At 41.0% G+C, this 13,418-nt stretch overlaps 1 long non-coding RNA gene across 2 annotated transcripts; it reads right to left on the bottom strand.

Annotated features, from left to right (window-relative positions):
- Positions 1-3,908: 3,908 nt before the first annotated feature.
- On the bottom strand, positions 3,909-12,810 carry LOC121091894. 2 transcript variants are annotated; one of them, XR_005829076.1, is made up of 3 exons: positions 12,430-12,810; positions 7,686-11,679; positions 3,909-6,990 (listed from the first exon to the last, which is right to left on the bottom strand). It is a non-coding gene; the product is annotated as an uncharacterized LOC121091894 (long non-coding RNA). The 2 variants fall into 2 exon arrangements; XR_005829077.1 differs by lacking the exon at positions 3,909-6,990 and having other exon boundaries at positions 6,998-7,967; positions 11,597-11,679.
- Positions 12,811-13,418: the final 608 nt, after the last annotated feature.

The raw sequence follows: 13,418 nt of genomic DNA, 5'->3' as shown, positions 1-13,418 counted from the left end.
TCCCACTTTGCTTCTTGCGTGACCCAGCCAGTTTTCTCTCCCCTGCCTTGCGGAACTGTTCCACCTCTCCCAGTCATGTTCCCTCCTTTATTCTTCCTACAGTGTTTTCAGAAATGCACACAGGCTGTCCCATTACACTGCACCTCAGCAAGGGGAGTTGGAGTACAGAGGTCAACAGACTGGGATCTCTTTCTCCCCAAACTGGTTCACCTGGATGCTGGTTCCCAGCCATCCTCCCTGTGAGGTGGGAGAGGGGCAAAGCAAGAAAGAAAAGCAGGAGAAATCAGGAGCAGCAAGGCTTGTTCTGAAAGAATTAAGGAAAACGGCTCCAGGCAAGGAGGCTGATGTGGGTTGTGGTTTCTGTGTCTGTCCCCAGGAGCTGGGGTGATGCACAGCTGGCAGACAGCCTTCCCTTCCTCCTCTGGGTGCTCCCTGTTCCCAGGGCAGTTTTAAGGCACTGGGCATCCGACGCAGAGGAAGAGGTGGATTAGGGCAAAGAGGAGATGGTTGGTAGGAGGAGAGCTCTGCCAACGGCACGTCAGGCTGCAGCATGGGATAGCAGCTAGCACTCCTCTTTCTGTGGGGAACAGTCCTCTTTCAGGTTCTGTCCTTCCATGGCTATGTTCACTGGTCTTCAACCGTTACCTGTGTTTCCCACAAAAAACGTGGTCTTTCCAGGCGGGCTAGCTAGAGGCCTCTTCCCATCCCCCCTGTGCTCAGACCCTGAACACTTGAAGGACCTCTCCCTGCAAAGCCTAGGCTCAGCCTAACGCTTTTTACCACCCCTAAAGCCAGTGTTTTTTCAGAAGCTGTATATATGACCACATATAAATTAGATACAGATTGCTTGATTTGCATAGGTGCCAGACGCAGAGATGCACTGAACTTGGCAGGTATACCCAGACGCAAGGCGGAGGGGGTGTTGCAAGAGGGAGGAGACAGGGCCCATGTTCGTGTTCCTGTGGGGATTGCTACTGGCAGGGCGAAAGGGGTTTACTGGAACTCAAAAAGTTGCAGATCAAAGCTGTGAGAGGGCTTTCAAATCTGTTCTGCTCTGCACTCTCTTATGCTTTGCTTTAAGCAAAAACTTTCACTGTGGTCAAATTATTATGCGTGTGAAGAAGCTGCCAGCATGAGGCCGCTTACAGAAGGTTTTGGCAAATCTGCTGAGTGTGAAACGTCGTGGTTGGACTCTGTCAGGTTTAGCAGTGACAGCTACACGTTGCCTACCTCCCATCTCCTCCACCTCACTGCCAGGGCCCATTGCCTCTGCACCAGCGGTGACCAGGGCAGGGGCTTGCTGCCTCAGCCGGCACGGTCCCCAGGCCAGAGTGCGGCCAAACTGCCACTGTCAGCATCTGCTCTCGCTTTCCCCTGCTGCTGGGACAGAGCGACGGAAAGGCCTCGGCTGTGGTGCAGTACTTGAAGATCATTAGAGCAGACATGGGGGAGGTAAAGCGTTAAAGATTGCTGCTGTTCCATCCAACAGAGCCCATCCGTCAGAGCATTTAACATGCATTCAGTCCCAAGATGGGATGTTTCCATTACACATCAGGCAGCTTTAGTTTGATGCTATTTAGTAGGGTGTGCTTAAAATGAACTGAAAACTTGGACAGGCACCCTCTGTCAAATCTAGCTAGGCATCTAATGCATTAACACAACCAACCTGCAACCCTTCCCCCCCCCAGAGCAGGACAGGGTGGGTACCACACCTTGCCCCTTCCCGTCCACAGCCTGGTGTTTCAGCTAAAGCCAATAATGAAGGTGGGCTTGTGCTAAGACACCAAGCTCTAAATGAGGGTGTCCCTCACAAATGCCTGAATCCTGCTCAGCTACCTGGCAAAAGAGGCCAACTTTTCATGACTATGGCATCTTAAACCTTTGTTGACAAAGATGACATTCAGAAGGGGATCCATCAGAGCTCTGCAGACTCTTTGCTCCTGAATGAGAGGATCTCTGTAGGGTTTAAGATGTCTTAGATTGTTCACATTGTCTTCATGCCTTTAGCTGATTCGTCTTCAGTTTTCTACAGGAGACATGGCATAAATTTGCTAAAAAGCCAATGGAAATTTTGCCTGTAGGCAAAAGGCCAACTATGAGTAATTATTGTGAAGGCACCTGTTAACGAGTGAGGTTACTTACATCCTCTTTGTTTTCATCACTTCTCTTTGTTAAGCAGAAGGCACATCGGAAATTCTGCTGTCTGAGGATGACAGCAGATTGGGGATGTGGTTATCTGCCTCCACTTACTACACTCTCAACACTCCCTCTCACAGGCTGAGTGGGATGTCTAGAAAACCGGGAGGATGTGGTTTCTGAATTCTGAATCATGACAGTTTTCCCCCAATACTCTTATCTGTAGTAATTAAAAAATTCCATTCTAGTAATTAGACTGTACCTGGTCTCAGGCTCTGTGGGCCTTGACACTAGCTTCTTAAATTTCAGGACTAACAAGAGTAATCACATTAAGTTTTTTTAATTAACAGTTCTACTAAACTGATACTTGATCAGAGGCCAAGCTGAGTGACAGCATTTTAGAAGTCATTCTGTTACTTCCACTCCTGTTTTCATTTCTTCCCTGGGGAGCTTTAAGTCCCACACTGATTCTTTTTGTAAAACCTTGTCATGGAATCAGACACAGGCTGCACACTAGAAACAGATAATATGAGTGAAGATATTCCAGCAATTTGATCTTTGCTGTTTCAACCTGCCTTAGAATGGAGGATGAATTAGATGACCTTCAGAGATCTCTTCCAGCCCTATTTTTTCCAGTCTTCATAATACCTGTGGCAACACGATGATGAAAAGGAGGTGGGTGCCTCTTGCTTCCAAAGCTTTTTTCCAACTGGTAACAAATTAACTACATGTGTAGTAAAAAAGGAAATTAAAATATATCCACAAAAACCCAAAACAACCCACAAAAAAAACTTAGGAGGCTTCGAGAACCTTAAATATGTACCTCAGCATGGCTGAGCTCTATTTTAGACAGTAGAGACGTGATTAATATTTCTTCTCAGACTGGGATAGAGCACTTGGAAGGGAATTTGTGGTAGTCTGTCAGTTTTTACCCCATTTCGGCCTGGCCAGGGGTTTCAGACAGTACTTGGGTCCCTTCCCTCCTGTGCCTCAGTCACAGTAAGTGAATAAAGCATCAAGTGATTAGTGTCAATTCCTGCAGGACCCCAAGAGGTGTCTTTTGGAGATCTCTGAGCAGACTTCAGTTCTGTCTGGTGACAAGATTATCTTGGTCCCTGATCAAGACCAAACAGGGATGCACCGCATCCCACAGATCTGCCTAAGAGAACTTGTGCTTACAGCCTGAAATTCTGTTGTGCTAAGCACTAACTCCAGTCATATATATAGGATCAGATATTGGTGTAATACCTGATCCTTTATGTAGTTTGACACTAGAGTCAAATTCATTCGTGCATTCAAGCTTTACTTGGTTTAATGATGATCTTGTCCAGTGTTTTCTCAAGTTAAAGATTAGCTGACATGTATGGACTGGTAGTTACTATAATATTAACCTTTTTCCTGGCTGCTGCTCAGCTTGTTCCTGAAATTCATCTTCAGGCTTTGAACCACCCTTACCTTGAAAGCTGAGCAATACTAAAATGCAACACTCTCAAATACTGTCACAGCACATCTTAAACTGCCTACACCTCATGGAAAAATCTGACAAATGCCTTACTTAGAAATGCTTTGATTTAGGTATGTAATTCTATTTTGGTTCCTTAGTATGTTTCTGTAAAAACAGGTTTACGGTTTAGGATTTAATCTTCTGTGTATTCCTGACTTCAGTTATAACCTCTGTCCACATGAAAATTAGCTGGGATGTCATCTTCCCAGCAAACACCTGATTTAAAGATTATCTTTTCATCATTTTTTTTCTGTAAAGATCTAGAACATAAGCAGAAAAATAATGAAAAGAGCCTACCTTCATTTCACTGATGTGTCATGCTTAAAGTTTTCTCATCCTTTTAAAATTATTCTTAGTGTGAATTGATTTTGCGGTATTGATTCTGGAAGGCTGTCTGTAAGCAGTTACGTTTTGTGCAATATATTAAATAGTAAAAGGGATCTGGGTGCATGCATTTATAAAAAACCTCCAATAATTATGTTATATATATAACACATATATATATACACATAAGCATAGAAATTCAATCAGTCAAGAGGTGGTTCTGGTTACAATACTGCGCTTGTTTTTCAATTCTGTGTTCTCACTAGAAACATGATAATGACCCTGCAGTTGTCTTTTCCAGGCCACAACAGCATATACATTTGAAACTTACTGGGGAAAAGCACCCCATGAATTTCCATGAGTAGCTAAAAAGCTGTGTAACAAAACCAGTGAAAGATGCATTTTAACAACATGCAGAATAAAAAAAAAAACAACCTAGCAGCTTATACCTAAAGTGGATTTAAATTCAATGTCAGAACACTGTCACCTGCACTTGCTGAAATAGCGCCTTTATCTTATGTTGGTTTTAAGGAGGTTATATTTGAGCTATTGAAAAAAGAATCCCAAAATAAAACCACTCTTTCCTTGAAAAGTTTCTTATTGTTCCTTGCTTCAAAAGGATCCAGGAAATGGTGGACATATATATACTGCAAATCAAAGACAAGAGCGTGATTAATAGCCTACTTGACCTTTCCCAGGGAAAGACGGCAGGGATGGCTGGAGAGGGCTGGCATGGGGAAGAGGGGCTGCACAGTGCCATGGGGCTCTCTGTAGTCGGGGCAAGAACTGCATTTATACATCTTTCCAGAACAATTTCTGAACCGCGTATCTTTCAGTCTTTTATGAGTTGTCTGCTAATGCTTAAGGGTTCACCTCCATGCTGGTTTTGGGATTAATTTAACTGTAGATCTGTTCAGAAAGAGGTAGCCATATGGGTACAAGCTACAGTGATAGAGGCATTGTTAGCCTAGAATAACTGCATCCACTCTAATAGAGCATGAAGTAATTTTAATTACTTTTGTAAGTGAAAAACAAAAATATGTTTAAAACATCCCTGAAAGCAAAGACAACAGATGAGTGAGTTGTATTGCAAAAGCTGGTTGGGATACTTTAGTGTTAACAGTGCTAGTGTTGATACTTTAGAATAATCTGCATTATAACTTAAAAAACTGATTTGAAAAATCTGTCAATTTTCAGTCTTATTTGTGACTAGTTTGTCTTCAGATCCCTTGTCAATGTGTAGCTTTCTATATTTTCTGTATTTCTGTATGTGGCTTTAACAATATTAAAGCTGAACCTTATGAAATACATTTATCCAAAATGGTTTCTTAGAATCCTGGTTTCCCATCAATTGCTTTAGCTCACTTGGTGTTGCAGGTTGGGAGTCATCTGCCTCACTAGGGTAAAGAGAACAATTCCGATCATTTCACTTGAGGTCTCAGTTAGCACTTTTTACTACCACGAAATGCTCTAAGAATTAAAGGATGACAGAAAAATCCCTCAAATCATATTTTTAAAAGCATTTTCCAAAAGTGACTATGTTAGTAGACTTTATTGTCACCAGAAAGCCTCTGTTAATCTCACAAAGCATCTGCAATGAATAATCTTCCCCTCCCCCATTCTTATTTGCTGCCAGAAACAGCTTATAAATGCTCAGTTGAAAACTCTGCCAAATTTTGCTTTTAGGCACACTGCTGTAAATAGAGAATATTTCTGCTGATTTTGGTAGAATTACTCCAGATTTACGCAGATGCAAGTGAAAGCCAAATTTTGCCTGGGTCTTTCCTCGTCGGCTGCCACTTGGCGTCCTGGTCAGCACCAGAACTGCCGCCTCTGGTGTCAGTGGAAGGCAAGTGCTTGAGCCGAGTCTGCTCATCGTTTGACAAATTATTATAAACAGATTTGAACAAATATTTCTTTACAAAACAAACTGGTCAGCAGGCTCCAAGCTCTATTCTCCTGATGCATTTTACAGGAAATAATATCAAGTTAGCTATTATGAAACTACCCCTTCCTCACACACACATAATTGCTTCCAGCTTGCTGATTATTACCCTTTCCTTAACTGATAGAGTGAGAAGAGGAATAAAAATATCTCCATACAGTGGGCCAAATCCTCATCTGGTATAAATTGACATAGCTCCATCAAAGTCAATAAAACCATGTTGATTTACACCAGTTGAGGAGCTGATGCACTATAATTTTTTTACTTGCTTTTAAAAAATAAAACCTTATGTGATTGTGTAACCAACGTTGCAACAGAAACCAGCATTTTCTTTTGTGAAGTCAAACATGTGCCCTCCCTTTGACTTCCAAACATTTTCACTTAGATAGTCCTTCTATAGCTTTTTCCCTCACCTTCTGACAGAATGCTCCTACCACCCTTTTTACTGGGCCAGCGTCATGAGCGAGTTACAAACCAGGCTGAATGATGATCAGACACAAAATAATAATTCCATGGATTAATGAGGATAAGGAACAAAGTGATACTGCTACTTGTTCACACAAAAGAGGAAAAAGGGCTGAGCAAAGCCAAAGATAAGAAAATTATTTCTCTACTGACATTCTCTCTGATCTCTACAACACTTTCCAGTTAGCTAACATATATTTCCAGCACCAAGCAATTGGTATTTCCTACCTAGGAGTGACACTACTGTAAACTACTGTTATAGATTGTTTCTTAGGTAATCTTTAAAACAATACAATGAGACTTATTACAAGGTTTGCTAAAGTTGATAGAAACTATGTGCTCTGCTGGACAAACCCAGATTTCAGAAATCTTTCTTCAGTCTTCGCTAAGGGCTGTCAAACACATGGTGAATTTTTTGGGAATACTCTTTTGTTCTGATCAAGAGCACAGAGGGATGTTCCACAGCAAACCTTTTACATCCATTGCAGGAGTTCTAGGCATTTCAGTGTGGTGTACTGACAAATAACGGTCTCGTCTTTCCCCAACCCTCATTTTTTTGACCGGCTGTTTTGATTGATTTGTATATTCAGAAATTCATGACGATTTCAATCACATCCTGAAAAACGTGAACAATTTTATTGTTAATGCTCACATAGTTTTGTACTGGTTCAGAAAAGACCTTGAAGAAAACATTTATTTATTAATTCTTGGTATTTAGCAGCCCCTAATAGCATGCTGGTCGTTTTATTAAAGTTAATGGTGATATTTTCAGGATCATAGCCTTTAATTTCCCATAGCTTTTTTGAATACTGCAACAGATTAAAGCGTAACAAAAAATTGCAATAGCACTCATTTCCAAATGATATTGTGCAAAATCTGGGCAAGATTAAGCTCACTTTAAAATACATACTCCATTGCTTTGAAGAACATCTTGAAAATCATTCTATGTTGTCTGGAATTCGGTTGCAAAGACTGAATCAGAATTCAGTCACATATTCTGGTCTCTCTTTTAATATACGCTTTTTAATCCACAGTCCAGTCTGAAACGCATTCAGAATTGACTGGAAAACTTTCTAAGGTAAGACTTGAAAATTTCCTTATCATATTTGGTAGGTAACACTGCACTACTTATTTTGTTTGGAAAAGATTGCTTATCTCTATTAAACTGTGAACCCTTTGGTTTTGGGATCCTGCTTTTACTGGAACCATAATTTGGGACTGCAGCCTTTATTTTGTAATGAAGGTTTGCCACCTGGTTGAATGAATGACTGAGATGTTGATGCAGAGAAATTCAGCTCAGTCCTTCATTACCTGTCTGTTTCCATGGCAAGATATGACTTGAAAACACGATCTAATCCCTGGAGAAAACAGTGGTTCCCCAAGCACCCTCTAAGCAAGTATTTATAGGCAGGCACTTTCCAGATCTGTGCAGGGGAAATTAAAATAAAACACAAGTTGGTGAACACTTTCCATTCAGTCAGGACTGAAAGAGCGGCCCTGTCTGTAAAGAAAGGTGGTGGTAGATCTTGCCAGCAGTTCTGTCACACGTAGGGTAGGACAGCCTTGCATAACATGGGCAAGAAGTGTCAAGTCCTGCTGGGGACAAACAAAAGTTATTCAAAAAGTCAGGTCTCCCTGGTACTGATGGGGGCAAACAAGTCGCTCCAAAATGAAACTGCACTAGAAGACAAGGAATCAGTTTTAACTAGCTAGAAAGCACAGCCTTCACAGGGCTGCAGTTCAGGCTTGCTCTGTCTCGCGAGGATGTTTCTGGGGCTGCAGGAGGCCGGCTTTCAAGCTGCCAGTTTAATAACCCAGAGCAATCAAGAGGCTGCTCTCTACAAAGCTGACCCTGCTTCCTACATGATAACAAGAGCAACAGTCACATGCCAATGTCCACACTTGTGAGGCTTGAGCTTTTCCTGGAAAAGTCACAAATTGCTCTTTGAGGAATTCGTGTCAGCTGGTATCAAGATGGATGATTTGGATGCTGTATCCACAGACCATTTGCCAGCAGGTCAGAGACCGGAGACCCAGCCAGTGTAGTGCCCCATTTTGGAGAGCGGCTTCAGCTCTGACTGCTGAAAGTCTGTCAAAGCAGAGTGCTTCTAATGCAACACTTCAAGCTCAGAGCTTGTTTCAGCAAAAAAAGCAGATCTAACCAGCTTCAGCCCAAGGTTCCTTCCTCTGAGCATAAATCATATATGGAATAGGCGTAGAAGATTTAGGTAACGTCTCAGACGTGCTTTTCTTTTTATCTACAGCAAAACTTTTATTGTATTCCAAAGTATGGCAACAAAGATTGAAAAAAAGCACGGCACTGCCTTGCCTTAAGCATGCTGAAGCTTTATGGCATCTTTAGACTGGATTCTTGGCTTTGGAGACTAGAGAAACCTGAAAGTGTACTGGATATGAAGTCAAAACAGCTTGTTACCCAACTTGCTTCCTTCCACAAAGTACTGAAATATTAAGAACACAGCCAAATAACACTTGAATACAACTCCCTTTGTTTGTCTTGAGTTGCATTTGTTTGTCTGAAGCCAAACTGGGTGGATAATTTTGCATTCTTTATCTTAGCAGTGAATTGTGTGGTTTTGAAATTTGAATAAGATAAGATCACAAACAAGTAAAAACATGTGTAGGCTGAAAAATCAATATGTTTCAAAGTAACAGTTGAGAAACAAATTATTTGTGTACTAATATGTTGAAAACTAGGTTTAAGGATACTGCTGGGACTGATAGTATTAGTAGCAGCTAAAGCGGTATTGTAAGGAATTTGAGCTGCCTTCATAGTTAGATGTTAATCATGCCATCACCTAGAAATAAGGTACTCAAAAGGCTGGTAATGGTAAACTGCAGCATTAGGGATTTTCTAAGCTTCTCAGCCTTCGCATAATAATTAGAACTTAACAACTGTAGTTCTTTTTAATCACTCATGCTGAGGTCTGCTCTTTCCATTTACCCTGAAATTTTCTAATATTTTAATTGAATTATTCAGAATAGCTACTCTCTTGCTAAGAAGTTTCTATTTTTCTGTTCAGGACTAAACGTCATTGTCACTGAAGGGTGGTAGAATTCCTACTAAGTTAATCACATTCAGGCCTATACCATGCCTAACATCAGAAAGCCATTAATAACTAGCTTATACCAACCAAAGTCTGTTCTGTCAGTGATGACACATCTTAGAAATAGTTTCCTCTGAATTAAATCTACATTTCTGTACTGAGTTATTACTTGCTGGGAGTCATTCTTTTGGTAACCCTTATGCTTTGCTGAAACAAAACACTCGTTGTCTCTGAGAAACACCTGAATAAGCCATGCCTAATATGATACAATTTGAGAATAATTAAAGGCAATAACTGAAAACTGTAGGCTAGCAGCAATATAAAGATTTCCTTTGCCACCAGAATCTGACTTCTCTTATTTCAGCCCCCGCTTCACTCAGGGCATTTAGGAATGGTGTAGGACTCAAAACACTTGACTTTTCAAAAATAATCCTCAGAATCTGCAGTCTCTGTGGCTGGTACATAATTCACTAGGACAGAACTAACATCTCCTGTTTAGATTTCTCTCGATATGCTGAAGTTTCCTAAGTGTTGGCTTTGTCTGCAAGCAAGCCATATATGTACCACAAACATCTGTGCATTTATAGCACAGAATTCCCCGAATTCTCATCACCTCAGCAGCTGACTGACTTTTTTAAAAAGCTACACATGCAATAGCAGTCTCATCCTCTCTGCAGGTATTTGTTTCGTCAACAGCATTCTTTAGAGAAATGCTGTGTTGACATGAAAAGGGACAGGTTGTTGAGTTATGAGGCTGTGGAATGATTGTGGTAGGCAGGACTCGGCAGCTACGAATAGAGCTGTAAACCAAGACGGGTGTCAATTCAGTCCTTCAACAAAGCCAGAGTGACTCAAGTAGCATGTCAAGGCACACCACGCAGAAACTCCTCTGCTTAGTTCTACATAAAAGTATTAAAACAAAAAACCCCAAGGAAATAAACAAGGAAAAAAAAACACTCAGAAATCAGCAGAACTACATCTTCTCATACTAACAGTGTTTAAGATGGAGTTTGGAGTACAGGCCTCAAATGAGAACATGCCAGAAGTTCCCAGTCCAGTTTCTTTGGGTTTTACAAGACAGGGTAGAAGTGCTGGTTAAGGCAGCTATGTAACTTACAAAAGGAAAATCCTCACACATGAAAGCTAAATGGCAGAGGAAAGAGAAGAAATAAAACAAGAATGACCTACTTTTTAACCTATTTAATAATTATTAACCTATTAATAAAAATTAATATTTTTATTTACACGCCCCTGAAGTTCCAACTTTTTCTTGGAAGTTTTTAAACAGCTATGAAATCACTTGTTACTTGCTAATTACAGTATAACTTTGAACAATCAATAACTAACAGCCATTCTAGAAGAAAAGCAAGCTAGCAGCTGAGCATAGATGTTAAAAGGGATGTTTATGACTGGATGATTAAGAGCAGCAGATGGAAGGGATCAGAGCTGGAAGCAAAGGTAAGGCCAGAGACAGTAGGTGGGACTGGGATGTACAGGACAGAAACGTGTTGTTTGAAAGAAGGTAAAAACTCATGTAGTAGTGCTAGGAGCCTCGCACATGTAGTATGAGAAGCCACTGTCATTTCCAAGAGAGTGGGGCTTTCTAGCCTGGAGGAGCCTGAATGAAACATTAAATCTGGCTAAATTTGGCAATATTTGTTAGAATGTGGCCTGGTCCTGTTCCAGGAAGACTTGAGGTGCTATGAATTGATCCTGTCACTTACAGGTCGATAATTTCTAACTCTGACTTTCCAGTGCATTGCCAACTGTTAGCTACACGTCTGGGAACTTCCTGGAGTGTTGGAAGCTGTTTAGATCCCAGAGCTGGGTCCCAGCCTTTCTGAGTTCCCAGCAGTCTTCCAAGCCCTTCTTGGTCCTCTAACCCAAGGCAGGATGAGCTGTAGCCATCTCCCTGTTTGCTGGGCCAGCAGTCCGCAACCACGTACCCTTAGGGAAGAGAATGTACTTCTGGGGAGAGGCTGCCCAGTAGAGGTGCGAGGAGGTAGACTCCTGTGAAAGGGGAAAAGGGGCCAGCACCTGGAAGAGCACTGGAAGGCACTTGCTGGCCTCTTGCCCAAGCCATTCAAAGGTTAGTCCTGTTGTAATAAGTCCATTTTCTACCCCATGGTAACACCATTTTGTGTGTGCTGTCAGTACCTGTGGTAGAGCTTTAAACATAATCCATTGAAGTATGTCATGTGTATACTACCAAACTGATGGCTAAAAATCCCACTTAAGAGCTGTATTCAAAACAAAAATCAAAACACAACATGGCATTAACAAAATCCAAATGGAATTCATAGATTAATACAGACACGGTCTTTATTTTCTCTACAAAGTTTAATGTGGGTCTAGCTTGAAAGGTACCATAATATGCATTACTTGTTATGAATAAGAAAACCACTTATGACAGAGTACCCAATGGCATCTGCCATTACAAGTTACTTAAAAGCATTCTTAAATACCATAAATATCCCAAGGAACTGTGACTTCTTTCTCCCCAAAAAATTTTTTGTAACATCAGAGCAAGCTAACTTTTGATGTATACCACTGCTGTAAAACTGGATATGACAGCCCAATGCTGAGCTGTGTTTCTGATTGATAAGGATGCACTTAAAGTAACACTAGCAATTTATTTTTCCTATTAATCTAAATAATTCTGGAACTAGAAATTCTAGGAAACTGTAACATGTTCAAAGATAGAAAAAACCCCAACAAGCTGAAAAGGGCAACACTAACAGAAATGTTACAAACCTAATATTTTTAAAATTGGGTGGTGAAAAGCAAAGTGAAATTCACCTTGTACAGATAACATTTATATACCACTTTCCTTGCAGAGTGTCGGAATAGGGAGTAAGCCGAATCATTTGGTGCATAATCTTTGTCTTATCTTCTCATGAGACAAAGTTCACGTGAAGCGATAAGGAAATGGAGCAAATTAGGAGAAAGTGAGTGTTGAAATAATGAAAAGAGTACTTTCAAACAGATACCTGTGTTGCCTTTTAATCTTTCAGCTGTCATGTGTTCATTGCTCTTGCTGCCTGACCTTCCAAAATATGGTACTGATGAAAATCCTTTGAAACAGGGTTTCATGCACCTGCAGAAACAGAGGACAGGATATGATACTCACTTATGCCAGTGAAGCAGCTTTACATGGGCTGAAATCAGCACCTTTCTCAGGTGTCCTGTTTCTGATCCCTTCTCAATCAAACCTGGAAAAAGGCTAGCCCATGTTTGGAGAACCTTAGCCATCATTTCATTTTGCTAAGCCCTGCAAGTTTATGGTATCTCTAGGTAAGGCTTTTTGTTACCTACTACACTTCAAATGACTATGAACCTATTTCTGCAGTGTTTAGGCTCCTTACTGTACTGGCAACCAAACTAGTTTAGTTTGAGGGTGTGAAGTCCTTTCTTCCTCATAACTGGCATCACCTATCTCTTAGGTGCACATTGAGTGTTCCTCCCAGTAAACATCTGATTGTCATAGAAGTGGAAAATAACATTTTCTTCCTGGCTTTAGAAGTTACTATTGGAATCTTTGAATTAGTGCATCCATTGAGAGGACAAAGGGGTAGTACCAGCTCTAGTCCTTCCTCTGAAGTCTTTGTAAATAAACAGAGTAAGCAATTTCTTGTTCCCAAACCCTGTGTTTGGCCCTCAGGCCCACTCAATGCCCCAAAGGGCTCTTTCTCTCTCTTTTCTTCCTTCTCACACAGTGTGATACCCAGCCAGCCCCAGGATTCATAGCTAGTTATAAAAGGGCAAAGGTCTTACATGACTCTAGGCAACAGGAACACAAAACCAAAATTTCTGTCCCCTTGCTCTAGGCAGCTGCTAGTCAGAGAGTTGGGTTTTTGTTCTGTTTTGGTTTGGGATTGTTTTTGGTTTTTATATTTGTTTGTTTGGGGTTTTTTTCTCGTGCCTTTGCTCTTAATTCATTCATATCAACCTGGGAAAATCACACATACTGCCTGGACTA

The sequence above is a fragment of the Falco naumanni genome, chromosome 7 (genome assembly GCF_017639655.2).
Source record: "Falco naumanni isolate bFalNau1 chromosome 7, bFalNau1.pat, whole genome shotgun sequence".
NCBI classification, from domain to species: Eukaryota; Metazoa; Chordata; class Aves; order Falconiformes; family Falconidae; genus Falco; species Falco naumanni.
Note: the sequence above shows the minus strand (reverse complement) of the source record. Positions and strands in the feature narration are given on the sequence as shown.